Here is a 24,052-nt window from a genome sequence, read left to right on the forward strand (position 1 = left end):
AGCTGGGACTACAGGCGCGCACCACCATGCCCAGCTAAGTTTTTGTATTTTTAGTAGAGACGGGGTTTCACCATGTTGACCAGGATGGTCTCGATCTCTTGACCTCATGATCCACCCGCCTCGGCCTCCCAAAGTGCTGGGATTACAGGCGTGAGAAGCATTTAAATTCTTAAGGCTCTAACATTTCCTCTGCAGGGTGGAGCCAAGACTCTGAAGAAAGGGCTGAACTGTGAGCCTAGAAGTACCACTCCCCCTGCACACACCTTTGGGCAAGCTGACCCCAAAAAGAAGGACAGGTCCTCTGCACAGTGATGAGGCCATACACACAGTCTATGGCCCGGCTTTGGGAGGCCGATGGGATACGGGATGCTTTGCGCTATCCTTGGTCTCTGAGCAAATATATAATGGGTTCACATGAAGGCTCTCTTTTCAATAAATGTGACTGCGACAGTGTGCCCTCCCAGATATTTCAGGCATAACACAGGAGTGACTGCACATTTAGGGATAGTGTGAAGACCACTCTGATTAGATCAGAGGGTGTAGACTGGCTCATGATGTAAAAGCTGAAGGGAGGGCAGTAATGAATGGGGAGACGCCTCCAGGGTTTCAAGTGCCATGGATTAAGGCAGGGAGTGAATCGGGGAGCCAGGACAGATGGCTGGGTCTGTCTTAGAGGTGAGGTACCTTCAAGACGTCTCGGAGAAAACACCCTGGAGTCCATCAGGTCTCAAAAGTAGGACTCCAGGGAGACACTGGCATGAAATGGGAAGAGAGCTAAGAAAATAATCCACATAGAAGCAGTCATTAACGGCATAAAGAATAAAAGCAATAAAGTTTAAAAAAAAAAAAAAAAAAAAGCAAGAAGTGAACCTTAGGGAACAAATAAGTAGGCTTCTTTTGTGTCCCAAAGCCAGAGTAGAACATTTCTAGAAGACAAGTTAAATTCAGCCTGAAGAAAGAAATTGCACAAGGTCTCTGGATGTGGCTACCGGGAAGGCCTTGGTAAATTCTGAGCGAGCCATTCCCACAGACGGAGCAGTGGATGGAGGCCAGCTGAGGACTCCCGGGTTAGAGGGTGGGTGGAGCAGCCAACGGAGGCAGGCAGGAGAGGGTGGGAGCCAATGAAATGGAGAGAGGGAGGCTAGGAGATTTGCAGGCCAACAGCATCACATTAAGTTTCTTTTTAACAAGACCATCCAGTTTTTCATTAGAGAAAGAAGGAAACTGCAAATCAGGGGTATTTAAAGGTCGTGTGAAAATCATGAAAACCTCAAGTTGAATCTGTTCCCACCTAAATAACTTTTGTTTAGAAACCAAGCAAAGCCACAGAAACCATCTCGGCACAGATCCCAAAACGGAATTACTCGATGTCCCTGAAATGGTGTTTGTGCCATGAGCCATTGTGCTAATACACAGTGTGTCCACACAGAGGGTAAGGACACCAGAGTCCGGTGGTGTCAGAGACAAAGGCCAGAGCTTCCCAGAAGGTTCCATAAGGACAGGAATTCAGGAAGTGAGGTTGAGGGAACAAGGCAGGTAAGATCACTTGAGGCCAGGAGTTCAAGACCAGCCTGGGCAATATGTCAAAACCTCATCTCTATTAAAAATACAAAAATTAGCTGAGTGCGGTGGCACACACCTGTAGTCCCAGCTACTAGAAAGGCAGAGGCAGGAGGATCACTTGAGCCCAGGAGATGGAGGTGTCAGTGAGCTAAGATCGCGTCACGGCACCCCAGCCTGGGTGACAGAGTGAGACCCTGTCTCTAAATAAATAAATGAATAAAACAAAACTAAATAATATGTATATTATTCAATCTCTTGGCTTGTCATCTAAGCCTTGGTGTGTTTAGAGAAATTTCGTTCCATTCCCTCTTCCCCTCCCTCCATGCTCCCAAAATAATATCTCAATCTTTTAAAATCCACATTCCACATTTTCATTTTTATGAATACAAAAATATATTTTATGCCTGGGCCAAGTAGCACCCGACGATCTTACTTCCTTTCCTTTGTGTTCCCCCTCCTAACAATCACCTCATTTTTCATCAACTTACATCTGCTTGTTGTTGTCGTTGAAAACAATTGATGAAATCTTTCCATGCCCTCAATATCATTTTCCACATGAGCAAACCTGTCAGATCATTTGTTAGGCCAAGTTATTTTCCTGAGGACAAACTCCCCCAGCCCGTAGAGCCTTCTGACTCCTGCTGATCTGGGCAGCTTGCTCTCAGGTCCAAAACATAGCTGTCTTCTGGTGTCCCTGGAGCCACGGCCCAAAGAATTCCCTTCTCTCTTCCCTCCTGTGTTGCAATCCTTGTTCCTGGATCTATCTTCTTTCTTGAAGCCCTGATTTAAATTAAACGCATCCTTCAGTAGTTCCCTAAGAAAGCTACATGGGAGGCAAGTTATCTGAAGACACAGTATGTCTAGAAAGCTCTTTATTTCTCCCATCATATTTAATTGACAGTCTGGGTTGGTGTGGAATACCAGGTGGAAAAACATTTTCAGGCAGAATTTTTTTTTTTTTTTTTTAGTTGGAGTCTCACTCTGTCACACAGGCCGGAGAGCAGTAGTGCGATCTTGGCCTCCCAGGTTCAAGCAATTCTGCCTCAGTTTCCCGAGCAGCTGGGACTACAGGCCTGTGCCACCACATCTGGCTAATTGTTGTATTTTTAGTAGAGACAGGATTTCACTGTGTTGATCAGGCTGGTCCCCAATGCCTGACCTCAAGTGATCCACCCACCTCAGCCTCCCAAAGTGCTGAAATTACAGGCATGAGCCACCGCTAATGAGCCAGTCTCAGTCAGATTTTTGAAAGGCATTGCTTCCTTGTCTTCAAACTTTCAATGTCGCTGTTGAGCAGCTTGATGCCATAGCCACTCCAGAGGCTTCCTTTGCATGGACTAGGAGGAAGTGAGTGAAGCACATACCTGAGATGCAGGCACGCAAGGGAGTGCCAAAAAATTCAGCCACTGAAATGCCAACTTCAAATAAAGATGGGATCTGAACCTGCAGTCACTCAGCTCAACCTCACTCACCTTGCCCAAATCCCAGTTTTGCCAGATCATGTCTTTACTTAAAATTTTGCTGTTTGTTTATCATGGGTTACTTTCCCTTTTTTTTTTTTTTTTTTTTTTTTTTTTGAGACAGAGTCTTTCTCTGTCACCAGACTGGAGTGCAGTGGTGCAATCTCTGCTCACTGCAACCTCCAACTCCCAGGTTCAAGTGATTCTCTGCCTCCGCCTCCTGAGTAGCTGGGATTACAGATGTGCATCACCATGCCCAGCTAATTTTTGTGTTTTGGTAGAGATGGGGTTTCACCATGTTGGCAGGGCTGATCTTGAACTCCTGACTTCAAGTAATCCACCCACCTCGGCCTCCCAAAGTGCTGGGATTACAGGCTGGAGCCACCACACCTGGCCTCTTTTTTAAATAGTGCATTAATCTTTTTATCTTGATCACTGAGTTTTTTGGTGCCCCCTTAAATTTTACCCACAAGGCCAGTGCCTCACTGGTCTCATTGCAGTCCCAGCCAGCTCTCTCCAGACACCTCACAGAGCTGCCTTGATGCCTGCATATGAAAGGGTGTCATCATGAGCCGGGATGTGGATTTTTTTTTCACTGATTGAGTTGGATACACGGTGGATCTTGCCATCTAGGAACACATGTCCTTTAATTCCGGGAAATTTTCTTGTATTATTTCCTTGACAATTTCATTCCTTCCTCTCTCCATTTCTGGGACTCCTATTAGCTAAATGTTGGACCTCCTGGATTTATTCCTTAATAATACGTATATATTTTCAGATACAGGTCTTGCTCTGTCACCCAGGCTGGAGTACTATGGTGAATCAGGGCTCACCACAGTCTCAAACTCCTGGGCTCAAATGATTCTCCTGTCTCAGCCTCCAGTAGAAGCTAGGAGTACAGGTGCACAACCACGTGCAACTAATTTATTTTCTGTAGAAATGTGGTCCTACTCTGTTGTCCAGGCTGGTCTGAAACTCCTGGCCTCAAGCAATCCTCCCACCTCAGCCTCCGAACGCTGGGATTGCAAGCATGAGTCACCACACCCCGCCTGATCCTCTAATTGCGTACGCTTTCTCTCCTGCCTCTTCTCTCCTTCATGTCTTCGTCTCTCTTTGTTATATTTCCAGAGGAAGTTCCAACTCTTGATATTTTTGAAGATTTCTACCATCAGGATTTTTACTTATAAGCATTCATTCTTTTTCTCTATTTCTTTTTGATTTGACTCTTATTTTTCATGGGTGCAATATGTTCTTGTATCTCTCTAAGGATATCAGTTATGGTTTCTTCAAACTTGTATTCTGCTCCCTGCATAATCTCCATTTCCTGTTGGTTCATATCTTCTTGGAATAATGAGAGAAAGTGTCCCTCAAGTGTCCGTGATCCCTGGCTGTGTGTTTGTGTTTAAGGGTTCCCCACCGCAGGGCGGGTTGGAGGCAGGAAGTGCCTGAGTGTGGCGTGGGAGGAACTGGACACTCAGTTGCTCCCACCAGCTTATCTGCTGCAGACCCCTGAGCATAAGCAACTGGCAATCATTTCTTTGGGGTTAATTCCTTCAGGGAAAAGATACTTCAGTCTTTGCATGGGGTTAGTGCAGGGTGCAGGCATAAGCCTGATTCTGGTACCCTGGAGGTGGGTGGGGAAGGAGGCTGGTAGCCTTTAGTAGGACATCTCACCCCTTCTCTTCACACTTGGCATCGCTGAGACCAGGACCTCTGGTCTCTTATGGGAGTAAGGGGGACAGTCACCTGGCTGCATAGGATGGAGGCGGGGCTTGGAGGTTACACGGACTTTCAAACTAGCCCCTACCCTTATTTTCAGGCCCTGTCCCACTTCTTGTGATACCTGGCGCCTCTACAGAAACCCAGCTCGCTTCTCCAGTCTCTTCCCCGCTCATAAGTACAGAGGTTTGAGCTTCCTCCTCTCTGCTGAGCCCTTTATCCTCCTCTGGCAGCTTCCCCCTCCATGTATTGAGATTCAGGAGTAGAGACAGCTCCATATTCCACCAAAGATGGGGTTCGGGCTTCTGTTCTTTTTCTCCTGTGGTTTCTGCACGGTTTTTAGGAGGGAATGGAGCGGAAACCTCTTTCTTCTACCATCTTGGAAAGTCCTGGGCAAAATGTGACATGGGGGATAGGAGCTGACCAGGCAGATGAGGCAGGGAAGGGCATTCCTGGCAAAGAGAGCTGTGTTCACAGGCAAAGAGGAATAAAGAGAGCCTCCTGGAGTTAGCAAGGCTGAAAGCAGGGAGAAGCTAGAGTCTGAGCTAAGGAACTGGATCCAGAAGGGCTTTCGTGGGCCAGGAAGTTTCTCCTTGATCCTGGGGCAAATGAGGAGCAGGAGGAGAGGAGCCCCTTGGCCACATCTGCCCGGGGCCACAGCATGGCAGAGGGGCTGGGGAGCAGAGCGTGGTGGGACGTGAGGGGACAGACACGATGAGAGGAGAGAGGCCCCTGGGGGATGTGGATGTGGGAATGGAAGGAGGATTACTCTGAAAGCTGGCTCAGAGCTGGAACCAGCAAGACTAACAGGAATAGGGCATGAGGGCAGAGGGAGAAGCTTGGTTTGAATCAAGTTTCTGGTTTGGGCAACAGAGTAGGTGGCAAGGCTATTGACAGAGATGGGGAAACGCTGGGGGAGAAGGCAGTGTGGGGAAAAGTCTATTTGCATCTATATTACATTCCTCCAAATCCCATCTCTGAGAAGTCCACACTGCCATTATATAGTCGCAGTCAATATCCACATAGCATTGTGGGTCCTGCTTTTTTCCCTTAGCAGTACGTCTCCAGTGCCACCAGAATCCTCAATGTCCTCTTTTGATGTGGCCGCAGAGTACTGCAGCATGTTAATAAATGCACTGGTTTCACCTCCTTATCCCTGTACTCTGGGCATTCTGAAGAGAACTGTGATGGCCACCACGTTGTCCTCAATAGGGCCTCCGAGTGGCTCCATAGCCCAGGTCTCCTGCCTCCTCCAAGGCTGAGGACCCCCCGAGGGTGGCCGCTGCATCTGCTCTGACATCTCTGGGGAATGTTGAGGAAGAATGATTGAGACCTCACAGTCCCTGTACCTCACTGATCCCCAAAACTGTCCCTGAACCTCAGAGGAACTTAATTCCTGCTCTGGTCCCCAGGCAACAGTGATTCTCCCAGGTTAGGATAGAGCAGGGACCTCACTCTTCCTCCGCCTGAACTCTTACCCCTTCCCAGTGGCCATGCTATTTTCTTTTTCTTTTTCTTTTGAGATGGAGTCTCGCTCTGTCTCCTAGGCTGGAAGTGCAGTAGTACGATCTCAGCTCACTACAATCTCTGTCTCCCAGGTTCAAGTGATTCTCCTGTCTCAGCCTCCGGAGTAGCTGGGGCTACAGGCACCCACCACCAAACCCAGCTAATTTATGCATTTTTAGTAGAGACAGGGTTTCACCATATTGGCCAGGCAGGTCTCGAACTCCTGACCTCTGGTAATCCACCTGCTTTGGCCTCCCAAAGTGCTGGGATTACAGGCATGAGCCACAGCACTCGGCCAGGCCATGCTGTTTTCTGCTGCCACCCTCCCCAGTAGTGGCCTCCCTCACATCTCCTCTCAAGAAGGTCTCAAATACATGGGTCAAGTGATATCAGGGTTGCCCCAGACCTAAGAACAGTGGTGCCCCCAGAGGGAAGCTGGAGCCCTGTGGCAGAAGTGGAGGAAGAAGAGAGGACCAATCAGTTGTTATGGCAACCAGGGCTCCCAAGATGGAGGGATGGGAAAAGGCGGCCCTGCTCAAGAGTTGCCATGGCAACCCAGAGCCTCTAGGCCAGCTTTGAAGACAAAAACCACAAACCCCCACTTAACAAAGAAAGTACCCAGGACTCCTCAGGATTCTTTGCAATTCAGAGTGTCAAACCAAACAGGTCAAGGTCTCCTGGTCTCACAGTTGACTTCATAGACTTTTTGGGGGCTGAAGGTCTGCTCCTTTTCTGGAAAAATACAGAACGAGGGCTTGACAACCCATAGGTTCACTCAGCAAGCATTTACCTAGCCTACCGCATTCCAGGGCCACAGCAACAAATTAAGATCCAGACCCCGCTTTCAAGGGAGGAAGACAGATCTTTCCACATCAGTGTAAGACTTGCTGGGAGAGGTAAATAGTTCAACCTTCTCTGACGACAGTTTGTCAGTATTCATTAAAAACTTTAAGTGGATGTTCTCTGCGACCCAGCAATCCCATTTCTACCACTCTACCTGCAGAAATATTTGAATCTGAAGGTGATCTTCACAGCATTATTTATAGCAATAGAGAATGGAAAACAACCTAAATGCCTCGTAGTGGAGGCCAGTTACATCAGTTTTGGTACATGAATACATGTTGAATGAGCAAAGGCGTACGTGCGTAAGAACACAAGGAACCGTTAGTAGGCATTACCCAGGAGTCACCGGACTGACCAATAGGGTTAGAGAGGGGGGATGTTTCACTTTTACTTCTGAACCATTTGGAAATGTTACAAGAGTGTGCCTTTGCGTTTTTTTGTTTGTTTGGTTTTTATTTTAAGAGATAGGCTCTTGCTCTGTCACCCAGGCTGGATTGCAGCAGCACATCACGGCTCATTGCAGCCTTGACCTTCCAGGCTCAAGTGATCCTCCCACCTCAGCCTCCTGCGTAGCTGGGACTACAGGTGTGCACCACCACGCCCAGTTAATTTTTTGTATTTGTTTAGATTTTTGTTGTTTGTTTGTTTGTTTTGAGATGGGGGTCTCACTCTGTCACCCAAGCTGGAGTGCAGGTGGCCTGATCTCGGCTCACTGCAACCTCCACCTTTCAGGTTCAAGCAATTCTTATGCCTCAGCTTCCTGATTAGCTGGGATTGCAGGTACCCACCACCACATCCAGCTAATTTTTGTATTTTTTAGTAGAGACAAAGTTTTGTCATGTTGGCCAGGCTGGTCTTGAACTTCTAACCTCAGGTGATCCACCCACCTTGGTCTCCCAAAGTGTTTTTGTATTTTTTTGTAGATATGGAGTCTTCCTATGTTGCCAGGGCTAGTCTCGAACTCCTAGATTCAAGTGATCCTCCGACTTGGCCTCCCAAAGTGCTGAGACTACAGGAGTAAGCTACCACACCCGGCCTATTTTTATAACTTAAGGAAAAAGCTAAATGTTTGCTAATATATGATCGATAATACAAAGGGATTTATAGTAGTGAAAATCAAGTATATTAACTGATTATGATGCAATTAAAAAAAAAAAAAGCACAGGCTGGGCCTGGTGGCTCATGCCTATAATCCCAGCACCAAGGAGGGTGGGTCACTCGAGGTCAGGAATTCGAGACCAGCCTGGCCAACATGGTGAAACCCTGTCTCTACTAAAAATACAAAAATTAGCCGGGCATGTCGCCTATAATCCCAGCTACTCGGGAGGCTGAAGCAGGAGAATCTCACACCCGGGAGACAGAGGTTGCAGTGAGCTGAGATTGTGCCACTGCACTCCAGCCTGGGTGATAGAGTGAGACCCCGACTCAAAAAAAAAAAGAAAAGAAAAACAAGCACAAACACATTTACAATGGGAGCACTAAGAGAGGAGAGGAGAAGTAAGGTGGGTGGGAAGAAGTTAGATCTTGCAGGTTGCAGAAAATGTCACCATCAGGAGAAGGAGGAAAGGCATTTGGCTGAAGGAAGGGCAAATGCAAAGGCTAGGAAGAGTGACAGTTCAGGTGCTCTAGAAAATCCCAGTGGTCTCTGTGGCAGAGGTGCAGAGACGTGATACAGACCTTACCCGGGGCAGCAGGAAGCCATCCCAAATTTGGAAGTAGGAAAAGGACATGAGGTCAGCAGAACCTAAGAAGATCTGATCAAGCACTATGGCTCACACCCGTAATCCCAGCAGTTTGGGAGGCTGAGGCAGGCAGATCACGAGGTCAGGAGATCAAGACCAGCCTGATCAACATGGCGAAATGCCACCTCTGCTAAAAAAACAAAAATTAGCCAGATGTGGTGGCACGTGCCTGTAATCCCAGCTATTCAGGAGGCTGAGGCAGGAGAATTTCTTGAACACGGGGAGGCAGAGGCTGCAGTGAGCCCAGATCTCACCACTGTACTCCAACCTGGGCAACAGAGCAAGACTCTGTCTCAAAAAAAAAAAAAAAAAAATCTCCAGGCAGACATGAAAGAAAAGTACCAAAGTCCGGGAGACACCTTAGGAAGCTGCTGGAATCACACAGGGGTGACATAACGGGACTCCACCAGAGGACAGATGGAGGGGGAGGGAATCACAGGAAGTATTTCATATGTAAATGCTGGAGTTTATGATGTTTCTGAATCCGTAGACTTACTTTCTAGAGCTAGATGAGGTTCCTCAGCTTACAGATGGGGAAACTGAGGCCCAGATAGGGGAAGTGAGGGATTCCAGGTTTGTGACTTGGAGTTTTCTCCAGGCCTCCTGGGGGAAGTGGCTAAGTCCTTCCAAGATCTGACCTTTTTTAACTCTTAATTCAGACAATTCTTAACTGAGGGGGATGGGCAAAGGTGAGGCTGCAGCCCAAGAAGCCCCTGCAGGAAGAAGAGAGCCAGGAAGAGGATGACCCCTTTGGTACCAGGATGCTGAGCGTTCCACTCTGAGATCCATGCCTCCTTAGAGAGAGCACTCTTGGTCCCACACTCAAGTATGGCTGGCCTGCAGGGAGCTTGGGGCAGTGCTCAGACCCTGGGAGGGTCGCCTGGCGGTGGGCACGGTGTCGCCACAAACTGGTCCAGGAAGTCCCTCTGTCACGTGCCTCCCCAGTGCCCAGTCCCAGGCCTGGTACCATGGCAGCACTCGGACAAACATGGCTCCAGACTCAGGAGTGAAGAGCCCTGGAATCGACTACCTTTCTGTCCTGCCACTCAGCAAGCTGGCCTGGAGCTTGCCACTAGCAGTCCCATGTAATAAGGTCCGTGAAGGCATGAACTCACACTGAGGAATGCTAGGCTAAGCATCTCCCTCTCCCTGGAGAGGAAAATGGAAAAGTCCCGGGGGGAGTATTATCACAAAGCTGTCAGCGTGTCTACGTTTATCAGATTAGTTAAAAGAAGAGACGGGGCTGATCGTAATCATTCCCGAAATATGTGCAACTATTCAGCTTGCAACTACTCCTACACATGAGCCTCTCGTTTGACTTTCAAGAAAGAAAACAAAAACACTCAGGGCGGGTGCTGCTCTTCCATTTCACAGATGCAGGAAGCAGATTCTGAGAGATTCGGACTCAATCCATATGTATTGTGTCTATCTCACGCCAGCCCCTGGACAGAGGTACCAGCAGCTGCTAGAAGACAGATCTTCTCACACTGGTCCAAAAAGATATTCCATGAGAGGCCGGGCACAGTGGCTCATGCCTGTAATCCCAGCACTTAGGGAGGCTGAGGTGGGTCAGGATCACCTGAGATCAGGAGTTCAAGACCGGCCTGACCAATATGGTGAAACCCTATCTTGACTAAAAATAGAAAAATGAGCCAGGCGTGGTGGCGTGAGCCTGTAGTCCCAGCTACTTGGGAGGCTGAGGCAGGAGAATCACTTGAACCCAGGAGGCAGAGGTTGCAGTGAGCCAAGTTCGTGCCACTGCACTCCAGCCTGGGCAACAGAGCAAGACTTCGTCTCAAAAAAAAAAAAAGATACTCCTTGAGAACAGGGTTACATGTCAAACAAGCTTAGGAAATACTACAGCCTCCATCCCTCACCCTTCTGATGAATCACTGTGTCTATTAAATCACTCAAGGCCCTCCCTGAGAAGTCCAGCTTAGCTCTGTTTAACACCTCTCCCAAGTACATGGCCGTGGAACCCCCTTTTACACAAAACTTATTAACAGCCTTTAGAACTTGGGATCTGTGGAACACATTTTGGCAAATGCTGGCCTGCACAAGCACTAGAGATGGGATTTCAGACAATTAAATGAAGGGTGCATCCTTGGGCAGCGTCTTGCCTCCGTCTGTCAACTCACAACAGAAGCAACTGCCTTTTCCTGGGCCTCAGAATATGGCAAGCTGATGGGGCCAAGCTCTGTGGGACTTAGCTGTGGGCTCGCCTGGCAAGTCAAGGACCAAGCCTTGGCTGCACCAGAGCTCATCTGTGGCTCTGCGACCCATCGTTTTCAGGTGGGCGCAGGGTCGGGCATCTGGAACAGCCAAGACACAGATGTTCCAGCCACTCTTGGATCCCTGCCTGGGCTTCTGCCTTCCCTAATACCAATATTTGGCTGCTGCTCTCGTCTAATTCATATTCCAATGTCAACACTGCATAATCTCCCCCAAACACTGACAGCCTTGGAGTGGGAAAGGGGAAGGGACAGCTGATGAGCAGGGGCGGGAGAGACACAGGTGGAGGCGGAGGGGGCGTGGCAGAGGAGGTGAGCAGAAGTCAGGAAGTCCCCCAAATCCCCTAGCAGGCAGCACTCCCCCAGATCCCAGCTGAGAGGAGTTCCAGAGGCACCCAGCCGCCACCCTGGGCAGTCAGCGCCACAAGACAGACAAGGGGAAGCAGAGCCCCCTCAGTGGTCAAGCTGCCTGGGAGGGGAGGTCTTATATGCTGTGCAGGAAAGTGAGCAGGACCTCCAGCCAGGACCCTTGGTCAAGCTCCAGCTCTGCCTCTAACTGGCTGTGTGACCTTAGGCAAGTCCCTCAACCTCTCTGGGCTTCATTTATTGAATTTTTATAAGTAAAATTTCAATGCTGCAAAAGAAATAGCACTTGAAGATGAACCCTCCCAGCAAGGCAGTTTACTTCTAGAGAAGGGTGCAGAGCACAGATGGAGCAATGGTGATCACACGCTTGGACAAGCAGGGAAGGGGTACTTATGCCTGATGGGAGTCGTCCCTACTGCTGTGTCATCCCCTATTGGCTAGGGTTAGATGGCACAAGCTAGACTAATCCCGATTGGCTGTTTTTTAAAAAGCAGGGGTCTGAGCTGGAGTGGCAGGGTGGGTGTTTTGGTGGGAAGGATGGTTACAGCTTGTCTGAGCAGGTAGCCAGGGGTGATCAGGTGACCAGGATGAGTCAGGATGGAACCAGGGGAGGGGGGACAGATGTGAACTACTAATTAGAACTGGTGTAGAAGGTCGTATACTGGAATTACAAGGAAGTTAAACTTTAAAATAGAGAATAACGAATAAGAGAGTTGAACATACTGACATACTGATCCTTTGAAGAGAAACTTGGAGTTCACTATAACAAAACGAAGAGTTACCCATCTCAGAGACCCACCAGATCTAACGTTCCGAGAGGAGGTTGGAGAGCATCAAGAGAAACAGCCCAGGTCTGAATGCGAAACTGACGCTGTCCTAGCTCTTGTACCTCACAGGACTCCAGCATCCTCATCTGTAAACTGGGAGTAATAAGAGCGGCTCCACACTCAGCAGCCCGAGCTCACTGGGATTAAATGAAACAGAGCGTGTACAGCACAGATTTCCCAGCTGGGCTATGAAGGGTAGGAATGGCTAGAACAGTTCTGAAGACCCCAGACTCACGCTCACCAAGCACCTTCTCTCCCCTCATCTTCCCAGGAGCTCTGTGAGGGAGAGACTGTTACTAACCCGTATTACAGAAGAGGAACCCGAGGCTGGTAACTGGCTCACTGTTGCACAGCTGGAAGATAAACAAGGTCTGTCAGATGCCAGGGCCGGGGCTTGTTAGGATCCCACAGTCTTTCCAAGCTTGGCTAAGAAGTGGGCCTGGCTGGGAGAGGGAGCAGGTCCAGGGGTGCAGAGAGGCTGAGTGCCCCTTGCGGCTGGTGGCCACCTGCACCTTCACACAGTCTCACCACTCTGTAGGCTCCTGTGTCTATCCTGACTGGCCTCTGCCCCCATAGGCAGCCCAGATCCCAGCCCCACCCCACCTACCCCTACCATGTCTGCCTGTACCACCCTTTCCTCCCACCCTCCCCCACACCCATTCCCAGGCACCTGTTCTCCCTGGTTCTCACAGCAAACTCCCTGGAATTCAGTGACCTCCACCCAAATTTTCCCCCAGGGCCACATCCAAGCAGACTTCCCAAGGAGGGCTGCTGATAAATATGTGTGAGATTTGCATGTGATTTGCATATACTTCTAAGGCTCTGGAAGGCAGCTTTTAAGAGAAGCAGTATCCAGGCTACTTTCCCCTCCTTCTTATCTATTTCTTCACGTTCCTTTGAGTTCATCCCACTCCCTCCTCTTGTCCCCCACTACTCCACCCCTCCCTGCACTGGTCCCCCTTTCCTACTTCTGAATGTGTAACTAAACAGGAAGAGCAAGAGTTTTACAATAGCAATTGCTATTTATTAAGTATCTACTATCTGCCAGGCACGGCCCCTCACAACAGCCACCAAAAGTACGACTATTTGAGAGTGTCTGAGTGGACCCAGCAAAGGGTATCTATCTTCCCAGCCCCTGTTCAGAACCAAGTGAGATGAATTTCAGACCTTACTATTGGTGACGGTGATTTGGGAGAATACATCTTAGGCATGTGGTTCTCTTATACTGAACCCCAGAATTAGACAAACCCACTCACTCCCAGACTGCTGGACATCACCGTCAGAATCCAGCCTCCCCTCACAGAGACAGAGTGGGCCCCTGTAAAACTTGGGGCAGAGAAGAGCATGAAGAGGAGGCCTGTCTCCGCAGGTGGGCAGACCCCCAAAGAGAAGAGAAGGAAGGGGCTGTGCTGCACAGGCAGCGACTTGGTCCCAGGCGCGCCACTCATGCAAGTGATCCCCTCCTCCCTGGGAAAGATCGGGCTGGGGCCAGGCCAAGCACGTTAACAGATGCCCCCTCTACAAGGAAGGAAATATCAGGAGTGGGTGAGAAGTGCTCCCCCTGTTTTACAGAGGTGAAAGCTGAGGTTACCTAACGGAGAGTTACCTGACTTGCCCAGGGCCCCCCGGTGGGGAATGGTGGGTGGAACCCAGAGCCTGTGGTCTTGCCCTATCACCACAGTTACATCTCAGAGAAAAGCTCACAGCTGAGGGGAAGGGAACAGAGAGAGCATGGGGAGAGGATGGAGAGAGGATGGAAGACTGTGCCAACGTGGGTCAAGTGCAGCTGGAGGAAACCTACTGTCTCCGAGCCAGAGAGTGGAAGGTTTCTGGACACCAGGGAGTCCAGGGACTCACTCTCACACAGCCCCAAGACTAAAGCAGCCCATAAACAAGTGGGTGGCAGGGAAGACAATAGGGAGTGGCGAGGACTGTGGCGACTGAGCAGGGCCAGGCCCAGCTCAATCCCAGCCTCTCTTGTTCATGCAGCAACACAGTCCCAGAGTCACTCGATCTTTCGACTCTTCGAGAGATGCCAGAAATCATATTATAACTTGAAATCTCCCAATTGTTTATGTTGGCTCAACGTTTTAATAAAAGAACAAACTCTAATCAGGCAAACAGAATGTCACCGCTTCTTGGCTTCAGCCCACTGGCCACAGCCAGCAACCTCTAAAAATCCAATCCCATTGCTTCCCAAACATGCTTGCTGGAGTGTGAGCTGCTAAGCTCCAGGACTGGCTGCCTTCGTGTTGCCTGCCATCTCGCCAGGCAGGAGGTGCCCAGGCTCAGGGAAAATCCATGGAAGCCCCTCCCAGAGCCAGCAGGTAGAAACCCAGGTCTCCTGACTCCTGCTTCAGTGCCACTCCCACAAACTCACAGCTCCTCTCACTGCTTTCCAGGAGGTGCTTGCTAAAAAATGCAGTTTCCTAGGCCGGCTCACACCTTTAGGAGGCTGAGGCAAGTGGATCACTTGAGCTCGGGAGTTCAAGACCAGCCTGGGCAACATGGTGAAACCCTGTCTCTACAAAAATTAGTGGGCATGGTGGCATGTGCCTGTAGTCCCGGCTACTTAGGAGGCTGAGGTGGGAGAATGGCTTGAGCCCAGGAGGTGGAGGTTGCAGTGAGCCGAGATGGAGCCACTGCACTCTAGCCTGGGCTACAGAGGAAGATGCTGTCTAAAATTTAAATAAATAAATAAAAATGCAGTTTTCTGCACTGCACTTCAGACCTAGAGTCAGAATCATTGCAAGTGAAGGTTGGAAATCTGCATTTATAACAAGCCATCCCAGGACATTGGGTTCCACACACTAATGTGTGGAAATCATTGTAGGGACATTGATTACAAAGATGAAACTGCATTGGCATAAGTCAGAATGCCAGTTCTACCATGTGACCAGAAGTCACTCTGAGTCTCTTTTCACTGATCAACGTAAGAACAAGCCAGCCAGGAGCTTGGCTCACACCTGTAATCCCAGCACTTTGGGAGGCCAAGGCAGACAGATCACCTGAGGTCAGAAGTTCGAGACCAGCCTGGCCAACATGGTGAAACCCTGTCTCTACTTTAAAAAGTACAAAAATTAGCCAGGCATGGTGGCACATGCCTATAGTCCTAACTACTTGGGAGGCTGAGGCCAGAGAATCTCTTGAAACCAGGAGGCAGAGATTTCAGTGAGCCAAGATCACACCATTGCCCTCCAGCCTGGGCAACAGAGCAAGACTCCATCTCAAAAAAGAATAATAATTAGATGTTTTTACGAGATGCCTCCTGCATATGCTTCCTTCCCATCTCATTACAAAAGGAATGAATAGGAGCCGCTCAGAGTGGCCAATGGGGAGACCAAATCTAATGGGAAGGCCTCCCCATGGAAGGGACATCTGCACTGAGCCCTGAAGGGACAATCCCAGGCTAGCTTCTTGAAGGATGAGAGACCCCATGAAGAATAGAGCTCAGGTATCCCAGCTGAGACCATCCTAAGCCAACCTACAGCTGGCTGGCCACCAAATATGTAAGCCCAGCCAAGATCAGCAGAGCTGCCCAATTCACCCGTAGATCCATGAGCTAAATGTTGAAAAGCCTTGTTACACAGCAATAGCTAACTGATAGAGAGTATTAGTGCAATGATGAAGAACGTGCCCAGTGCAGAGAGGATTCGTAGGAACTGTTGAAAAACCAGCACAGGGGAAAAAAACCACAAGGAAAACTAATAATACTTAGCTATATGACAGACACTATGCTAAGAAACATAGTATCGCCATTTTCTATTTTAAAATATAGCATTTGGCCAGGAGCAGTGGCTGACACCCGTCATCCCAGTACTTTGAGAGGCTAAGATAGGCAGATAAGCTGAGGTGAGGAGTTTGAGACCATCCTGGCCAACATGGTGAAACCCCATCTCTACTAAAAACACAAAAATTAGCCAGGCATGGTGGCAGGTGCCTGTAATCCCAGATACTTGGGAGCCTGAGGCAGGAGATTTTTTTGAAGCCGGGAGCAGAGGCTGCAGCAAGCCGAGATCGTGCCACCGCACTCCAGCCTGGGCAAAAGAGCAAGACTCCATCTCAAAAAAAAAAAAAAAAAGAGCATACAGCTTTCAAGTATGAGACCTGAGACATTGATCACCACCTGCGGGGATCTGTCCTCAGACCCTGACGTGACAGATGAAAAATGCACTCACGTACACTAGAATACAGTGAATCTGAATCTGAGTGGGTTAGGGATGGTCACCAACTGCGTTCTGAGGGTGATTGCCCTGATCCTCCTCTCATTTATTCAGCAGAGATTTAATAACTGAGGTTCTAAGTCAACATGCTTGTGGATAATTAACACGGTTAAAAGACTGGTGTTATGAATGATAAAAGGTCTTGATTCCAGGGCCCAGAATAAGCACCATTAACATTTAAATCCCCTTCCACCTCCCCCTGAGAGGGCCATCAGCATACTGTTTACATGAGTAAACACTTTGTCCCCTTGGGACAAAGGGATGTGGGGTAAACAGACTCAATGGGGAAGGTTTTATTATCCTTAATCTACCTTTTGACTTAATGCTCTAATCTAAGAACTGGCTGCCTTCAGCCTGTTCTATAAGTTAATAAAAACCTTTCGGCCTTCCAAATGGTTACAGACTATATCTTATAACCTTTCCCAATATTTCCCTTAATATTTTGCCAGCCACCCAGAGTGAATCCCAACATCAACCAGCCTGGCCAACAAGGCAAAGCCCCGTCTCTACTAAAAATACAAAAATTAGCAGCACATGGTGGCATATGCCTGAAATTCCACCTACTAAGGAGGCTGACACACAAGACTCACTTGAACCTGGGAGGCAGAGGTTGCAGTATGCCAAGATCATGCCATTCCACTACAGCCCTGGGTGACAGAGGGAAACTCTGTCTATAAATACAGTTTTCAGGCCAGGTGCAGCTGGCCTGTAATCCTTTGGGAGGTCGAGGTAGACAGATCACTTAAGCCTAGGAGTTCAAGACAAGCTTGGGCAACATGGTGAAACCTTGTCTCTACAAAAACAGTTTTTAAAAATTAGCCACATACCTGTAGTCCCAGATACTTGGGAGGCTGAGGTGAGAGGATCTCTTGAGCCCAGGAGGTGGAGGCTGCAGTGAGCCAAGATCACATCACGGCAATGCTCAGGTAACAGCAAAAACCCTGTCTCAAAAAAACCCACAAATACAGCTTTCCTGTCCGAAAGAAGAAACATGCCATGGCCACATAGCTTATAAAGCAGTGGACCCAAGACTTGAACCTAGGCCCATGTCATTTTTAAAGGTAAGGTTTCCATTGCTGTGCTGTACCACAAGAAAGAGGGGGGAAAGCAAAACAAATGAGTGAGAGGATTCTTGTTACAAGTTCTGTGGCTCCAAAACTGAAATTGCTTAACTCAGTTGATTTATGTCGTCATTCATTCATTTATATTATCTGTGTGTTAAACTTGGGTTCTTGATGTCCATTTTAGAACATTCAAAACCCATGAAAGGGTAAAGTGCTATCAGCATGCCAGGGCGAGGAGGCCCTAAATCATCTGAACTGAACAGTAAACCTTGGGATGGGGGAAACAGAAAGAGCATTTGAAGATGTTTGGTAAATTAAACTGATTTCAAATTCCCAGGTATCCGCAAAAGCCCACCTCACCACCACCTCACTGCACCTGGCAGGTTTACAGCAAAGACTGAGAGAAAGATGCCAACCTTGACCTGCTGGCAGCCCTTCTGCAAACACACCAGTATGTACACATCCTGGTCTACACTTCCTGCTGCCCTGCTCTTTTCCCTTCTCCCTGCCTCCTGGATTCAAGCCATATAGACTCCAGCCAAGTGATGCAAAGAAATGGTTACTAGAAGAATCCAGGGAAGCTCACAGAACTGAGGAAAACACTGAAGAATCAGGCGGGGATGGAACCAGAAGCAGGGCAGCTCTGGAAATCTCAGTTGCGGGAAACCGCGAATGGTCTCTCTGGCTGTTTCTGCAACTGCGAATCAGCTATAACTAACTTCAGGCTTTGTTGTTGTTGTGTCTGCTCTGGATTCCATTTCAGAGACAGAAAAAGTAAATAATTCGGTTATTAGCCTTGCCTGGGTTATGTACCTTTGGCTCAGTCATGCCATTTGGCTAGAGGAGAGCAGGCGTCTGGGTCGATGGCCCCAGAATACTAAAACAGCTGAGGTGGGACACTACCAAAAAGAAATGGGGCCAGGCACGGTGGTTACTAATGGGTATGGGGTTTCTTTTGGAGGCAAAACGTTCTGGCAGTAAATAATGGTGATAGTTACACAACAATGTAAATATACCAAAAACTACTGCATTGGAAAAACCATCGTAAAAGAGTGAATTTTATGTGAATTCCATCTTGAAAAAAATGCCCTGTTTTAAAGTATGGTACACATGGAATGTATTTATGTTAAACAAGATGAGGCAGGGGCCAGGCACGGTGGCTCATGCCTGTTATCCCAGCACTTTGGGAGGCCGAGACAGGTGGATCACTTGATGTCAGGAGTTCGAGATCAACCTGACTAACATGGCAAAGCTCAGTCCCTACTAAAAATGCCAAAATTAGCAGGGCATGGTGAAGCACGCCTGTAGTCCCAGCTACTCAGGAGGCTGAGGCAGGAGAATCACTTGAACCCAGGAGGTGGAGGTTGTAGTGAGCTGAGATAGCACCACTGCACTCCAGCCTGGGTGACAGAGCAAGACTCCCTCTCAAGAAAAGAAGAAGATGAGGCAGGGAATAAAATAAATGAGAAGGAGGGTTCTGAGTTTGTAAAGGTCTTGGAGAGTTAGAGGGGGCTTTGCTTCCCCTGAGTCTGCCCTTGCACAGCCTGACCAAAGGCAAGCCATGTGAACGAATGGATGGATGGACAAATAATCTCCATCCACAGAGGGTGGTGGTGTTACCTAGTGCAACCTCATAGAGTGGCAATTGGCAATATCTATGAAAAACTAAAAATGCTCATACCTCTTGCCTCAGACTTTCTATTTGGGGAACTATAGCCTTCAAAATGACTCTCAAAAGTGTGTAACAATAAATACAAGTACGTTCATTGCAATGTTGTTTGTAATTGAGGGGAAATAGATAAATATTACCTAGCAACTGAGAAATGATTAAGTAATAATCAGGATATAGTCAGACAGTGGACTATTCGGCAAATCTAGAATCTGAGAGTTAGTATTAAGTGTGGGAAAAGTTATGAAAACAGCATGGATGGGGAATAAAGGATAATTTTTTTAGGACAAAAGAATTCCAATGAATCAACTGGATAGCCTCAAAGTATTTCCACCCAAAGTATCTCCAAATACTTACTAATTGCAAAGAGAATAGTCAGTCGTATCTGAGAAACCCGAAGATGCCTCCTTAACCACGTGATCCAGGCTAACATCACCAGTAACATCATCACACACATAGACCCCACGCAGCCCCAGAGAGACACATTACTTCTGCGGGGATTCCTAACTAAAATGCATAATCTCAGTCTAATTATCAAAAAGCAGCAGAAGGCCAGTGCGGTGGCTCAGGCCTGTAATCCCAATACTTTGGGAGGCCAAGGCAGGTGGATCACGAGGTCAAGAGATCAAGACCATTCTGGCCAACATGGTGAAACCCTGTCTCTACTAAAAATACAAAAATTAGCTGGGTGTGGTGGTGTGCACCTGTAGTCCCAGCTACTCAGGAGGCTGAGGCAGGAGAATTGCTTGAACCTGGGAGACGGAGATTGCAGTGAGCTAAGATCATGCCTTTGCACTCCAGCCTGGGCAGCAGAGCAAGACTCTGTCTCAAAAAATGAAATCAAGGATATCACAGAGGACACAGATGGGACGATGCATAGGGTGAGGTATGGGGGAGCAGCATGCCATCCTCCAGGAGCCTCCAGGGGTCCAGCTCTCTGGACACTCTCCAGACCCTGTCCTTCAGGGGTTTAATGGAGGCTCGTTACAGAGGCATGATTGATTAAACCATCTGCCATTGGTGATCAACATAACTTCCACTCCTTCTCCCCTCTAAGGGAGAACAGGAGTGGGGCTGAAAGTCCCAGCCCTCTACTCCTGCCTTGAACTTTCTGGAGTAGCCCCCATCCTGAAGCTACCTAGGGGCTGCCAGCCATTAGCATACAAAAAGACACTTACCTCTTTGGAGATTCCATGGATTTTAGGACTTATATGCCAGGAAATGTGGACAGCAACTCATTATGTATCTTACGATATCACAAAGGGGAACCAGCCTCAGATGAAACCAGAAAAATGGGAGGCAGAGTGGAGAGACAAGGACACTGGTCCAGGAGCTGCTGATTCAAGCCTCACCTGAAAGCTGCGTCACCTCCAGACTTCCGAGCTATGTAAGCCACTAATTCCCTCTCAGGTTTAAGCCAGTGGAGTTTCAGCTCTCTACTGCTTGAGACTGACAGAGTCTTGACTGACTCCTGTGAGGCTGGATCCATGTAAACAAAGGCTGTCATCACGAGTGGGGTTCTCATCCTCTGTCAGCTCCATTTCCCTCTGGGTTGGTTTTGCCGTTAGGCAGGCCCTGCCTCCCTAGTGACAAGATAATATCTAAAATCCAAATTCGGCTTAGCAATCCCCCTGGAAGGAAAGTACATCTTTTATACCAGTCGGGTGTCGGCTGCAACAATGCTGTGTAACAAGCACTCTGAAATCTCAGTTGCTTATAACAATCATTCCTTTCATACTCACGGGTCTACAGGTTAGTGGGGAGTTGTTAATATCAGAGTTAGGCTGGACTCCAGTCTTCCGGTTGGGTTCAGTTTGCCCCACAGTCTCCATCCTGGACTCCAGATGAAGGCACCATGGTCACCTGGGTGTGCCTTCCTGTTGGGAATCACTAGGGATGACTGGCAAAATATTGGGGAAATATTAGGGAAAATTATAAGATCATAGTCTCAAACCTTTTGGAAGGCTGAAAGGTTTTAATGGAAAGGGCTGAAGGCAGCCAGTTCTTACATTGTGACTTTAAGTTGCAGGGTAAAGATAATAATAAAATCTTCCCCAGTTAAGTCTGTTTACTCCACATTCCTTTGTCCCTACTCTAACTGTTTCCTCATGTAAACGTTTTGATGATGGTCCTCTCAGGGGGAGGTTGAAGGGAATTTACCTGTTAATGGTGTTTATTCTGGGCCCAGGAACCAAGACCTTTTATCATTCATAAAACCACTCTTCTAGCCATGTTAATTATTCACAAGAATGTTGACTAGAACCTGTTATTAAATCTACACTGAATAAATGTGAGGAGTAACGGGGAGTCATGATTGGTTAGCTGCAGTCGCCCTCAGAAAGCAGTTGACAACGATCCCTAGCCTCTCAAATCACTGTACTGGGTATGAGAGTGCATCCGTTCATCTGTCACTGAGTCAGGGTCTTCAGGACAGATCTCTGCAGGTGGTGGTCAGCATCTTAGGTGGTGACCCCAGTGTGTGGCGCCCTAACAGGGACACCAACGTGACCAGCGCAACACCTTCCTTCCTCATGGTGGTCAGGAGCTCTAGAGGGGCAAGTGGAAACACAAGATGCCACTCTAAGGCCTAGCTGGGAACCCACACATCATCACTTTCACCCACATTCCATTGACCAAAGCAAGTCAGAGGCTGAGCTCATCATGGATGGTGTGGGGAAGAATACTCACCCACAGTGAACCACAGCAGGGGAGGGAGGGAAGGAAGAAGCCTCAACAAAGCTCCGTCAGACACATCTTCCTCCATAGTGCCTTGAAGGTCTTGGAACCGACTCACTGGCCTGGCCTGGGGTCACTGCCTCGGGGAGGTAGGAGTGAGAGTACAGCTATGGGTCCCCCATGTGGGAGGAAGGGTTACTTCCCAAATGAAAGTCAATGTTGCCACAATAAAGGACAATGGATCCCACATAGGCAATAAATAAATAATTACATAAACCAGTACTCAGCAAATGGCAACACTCAAATAAATCACATAAGCATGCTATTACTATGCAGATTCTGGGAGCCAGGCATGGTGGCTCTGACTGTAGTCCCAGCTACTAGGGAGGCTGAGGCTGGAGGATCTCTCAAGCCCAGGAGTTGAAAGCTGCAGCAAGCCACGATCAGACCACTGCACTCTAGCCTGGCCGACAGAGTGAAACCTCATCTCTTTAAAAAAAAAAAAAAAATTCATCTAATAAAAAATAATGCAGCTTCTGATTCAGTAGGTCCAGGATGAAGCCTGAGATGCTGCATTTCTAAACAGTCCCGGATGATGCTAGCAAGGACCAGTAGCAACAGGCAAGACTGAATTGGGAGAGTCTCTCAGCCTTCCAATACCACATTCTCATTTACCAAATGATAATTCCACCTGCCACGCAGACTTTTCTCAGCCAGGAAGATGGTGCCCTCAGGGGGATAAGGTGATGCGACATTTGTACTATCACTCACCTCCTGCCTGCTCCTGCACCTCACAGCCTCCCTCAGCCCCCAGGAAAGGACTCACAGTCCAGCCAGCCGCGAGAAGGGAGGACGATATCACAAAGCAAGCGCAGCTTCCATTAACTGCTTTAAACTGCTCCCTACAATGATGTTGGTGTAATCCATAAGATTCAATTATGGTTATCAGATAATTAGGCACACCACAGCGAGGTTACTGCATAATTAATGCTCAGCCCCCGTTTCAGCCTCTGACAGTGGTGCAGGTGACAAGATTCACCTGCCCCAAATCTGGGAGAGGAGCAGGGGCACCCAGGATGGGGAATGACCTCCCCTCAGGCTCAGAGGAAGATGTTCTTAGGACCCCAGAGGCATGGCAAAGGGACAGTGTGTGACTGGAAGGGCTTGAGTCGGTGTGTGCCCACAGCCTTATACCTGCCATTGTGTTGAGAACCTGGGCTTTAGCCTCTGGAGCGAAGTTCAAATCCTGCCTCAACTACTGATCGGCTATGCGGCATTAAGCACTTGCCTCACATTTTTAAAGCCTCCACCTCCCTGTTTTTTAAAGAAGAAAACTGATTGTGTTATGAAAACTGGATGGGAGAGTTTGCACATTGGTTAGATGGTTCCTGCAATGCTATTTCATTACTTCCCTGTCTGGGCCTCAATATCTTCGTCTGTAAAATGGGAGTAATTACCTCACCTTGCCTAGGCTTGAAAGATCAGCCTGTAAGTCAAGTAAGACACACATGTGAACGGCATGTGCAGAGCGCTTTGTAACGCACCATTGCCTTAGTTACCAGGTGCCTGGCTTTCTGCTCAGCCCTCCAGGGAACGACTTTATACAAGTCCCCAGGTCTCAACAAGACAGTGGGTGATTAGCCCACTTGAGAAGTGAAACTCATGATTGGGTGAGTAGACTGGAGGAGAACCATTCCTTTTTTTTTTAGACAGAGTCTCGCTGTGTCGCCCAGACGAGTGCAGTGGCAAGATCTCAGTGATACCTTCCAATCCACTGGCCTCTCTGAAATTGGCAATAACCATTTTCCCACGACCCCTTCCCTCTGAGCGTGTGATTCCAAAACTGTCCACCAGAAGGTGCTCGGGAGCCAGAATTCAGGCGTTCTCGGCCCGAGGACGATTAGAGTGGGGAGCTTCGGAGTTACGCGGGGACCCACCCTTTCATTTGATAAGTGAGAAAGCCACGGGAAGGGACTTGCTAGGCTCACAGCCAGTGATCCCTGCCCTGTTTCTTTATGGGCATGACGGTCAAATATGGGGAGTGGGGCAGAACCTGTCACTGTCACGGTCCTGTTTACAGAGGAAGGTCGGAGAAACCAGTGCCGTGGAAGGTTCGCGGGCGTTGTCAGACGCTGTCCCAGTTCACCGGCTCTGTGACCCTGG

General features: G+C 48.5%; 1 long non-coding RNA gene across 2 annotated transcripts in view; it reads left to right on the forward strand.

Annotated features, from left to right (window-relative positions):
- The window catches only part of LOC103796298 (uncharacterized), a 45,012-nt gene that overhangs the window by 20,329 nt on the left and 631 nt on the right, over positions 1-24,052 (forward strand). For both annotated transcript variants that reach the window (XR_001914621.4, XR_008474775.2), the window contains one exon: positions 1-24,052. This exon is cut by the window's left edge. This is a non-coding gene — a long non-coding RNA (uncharacterized LOC103796298).

Source organism: Callithrix jacchus, chromosome 10 (genome assembly GCF_049354715.1).
Source record: "Callithrix jacchus isolate 240 chromosome 10, calJac240_pri, whole genome shotgun sequence".
Classification (NCBI taxonomy): Eukaryota; Metazoa; Chordata; class Mammalia; order Primates; family Cebidae; genus Callithrix; species Callithrix jacchus.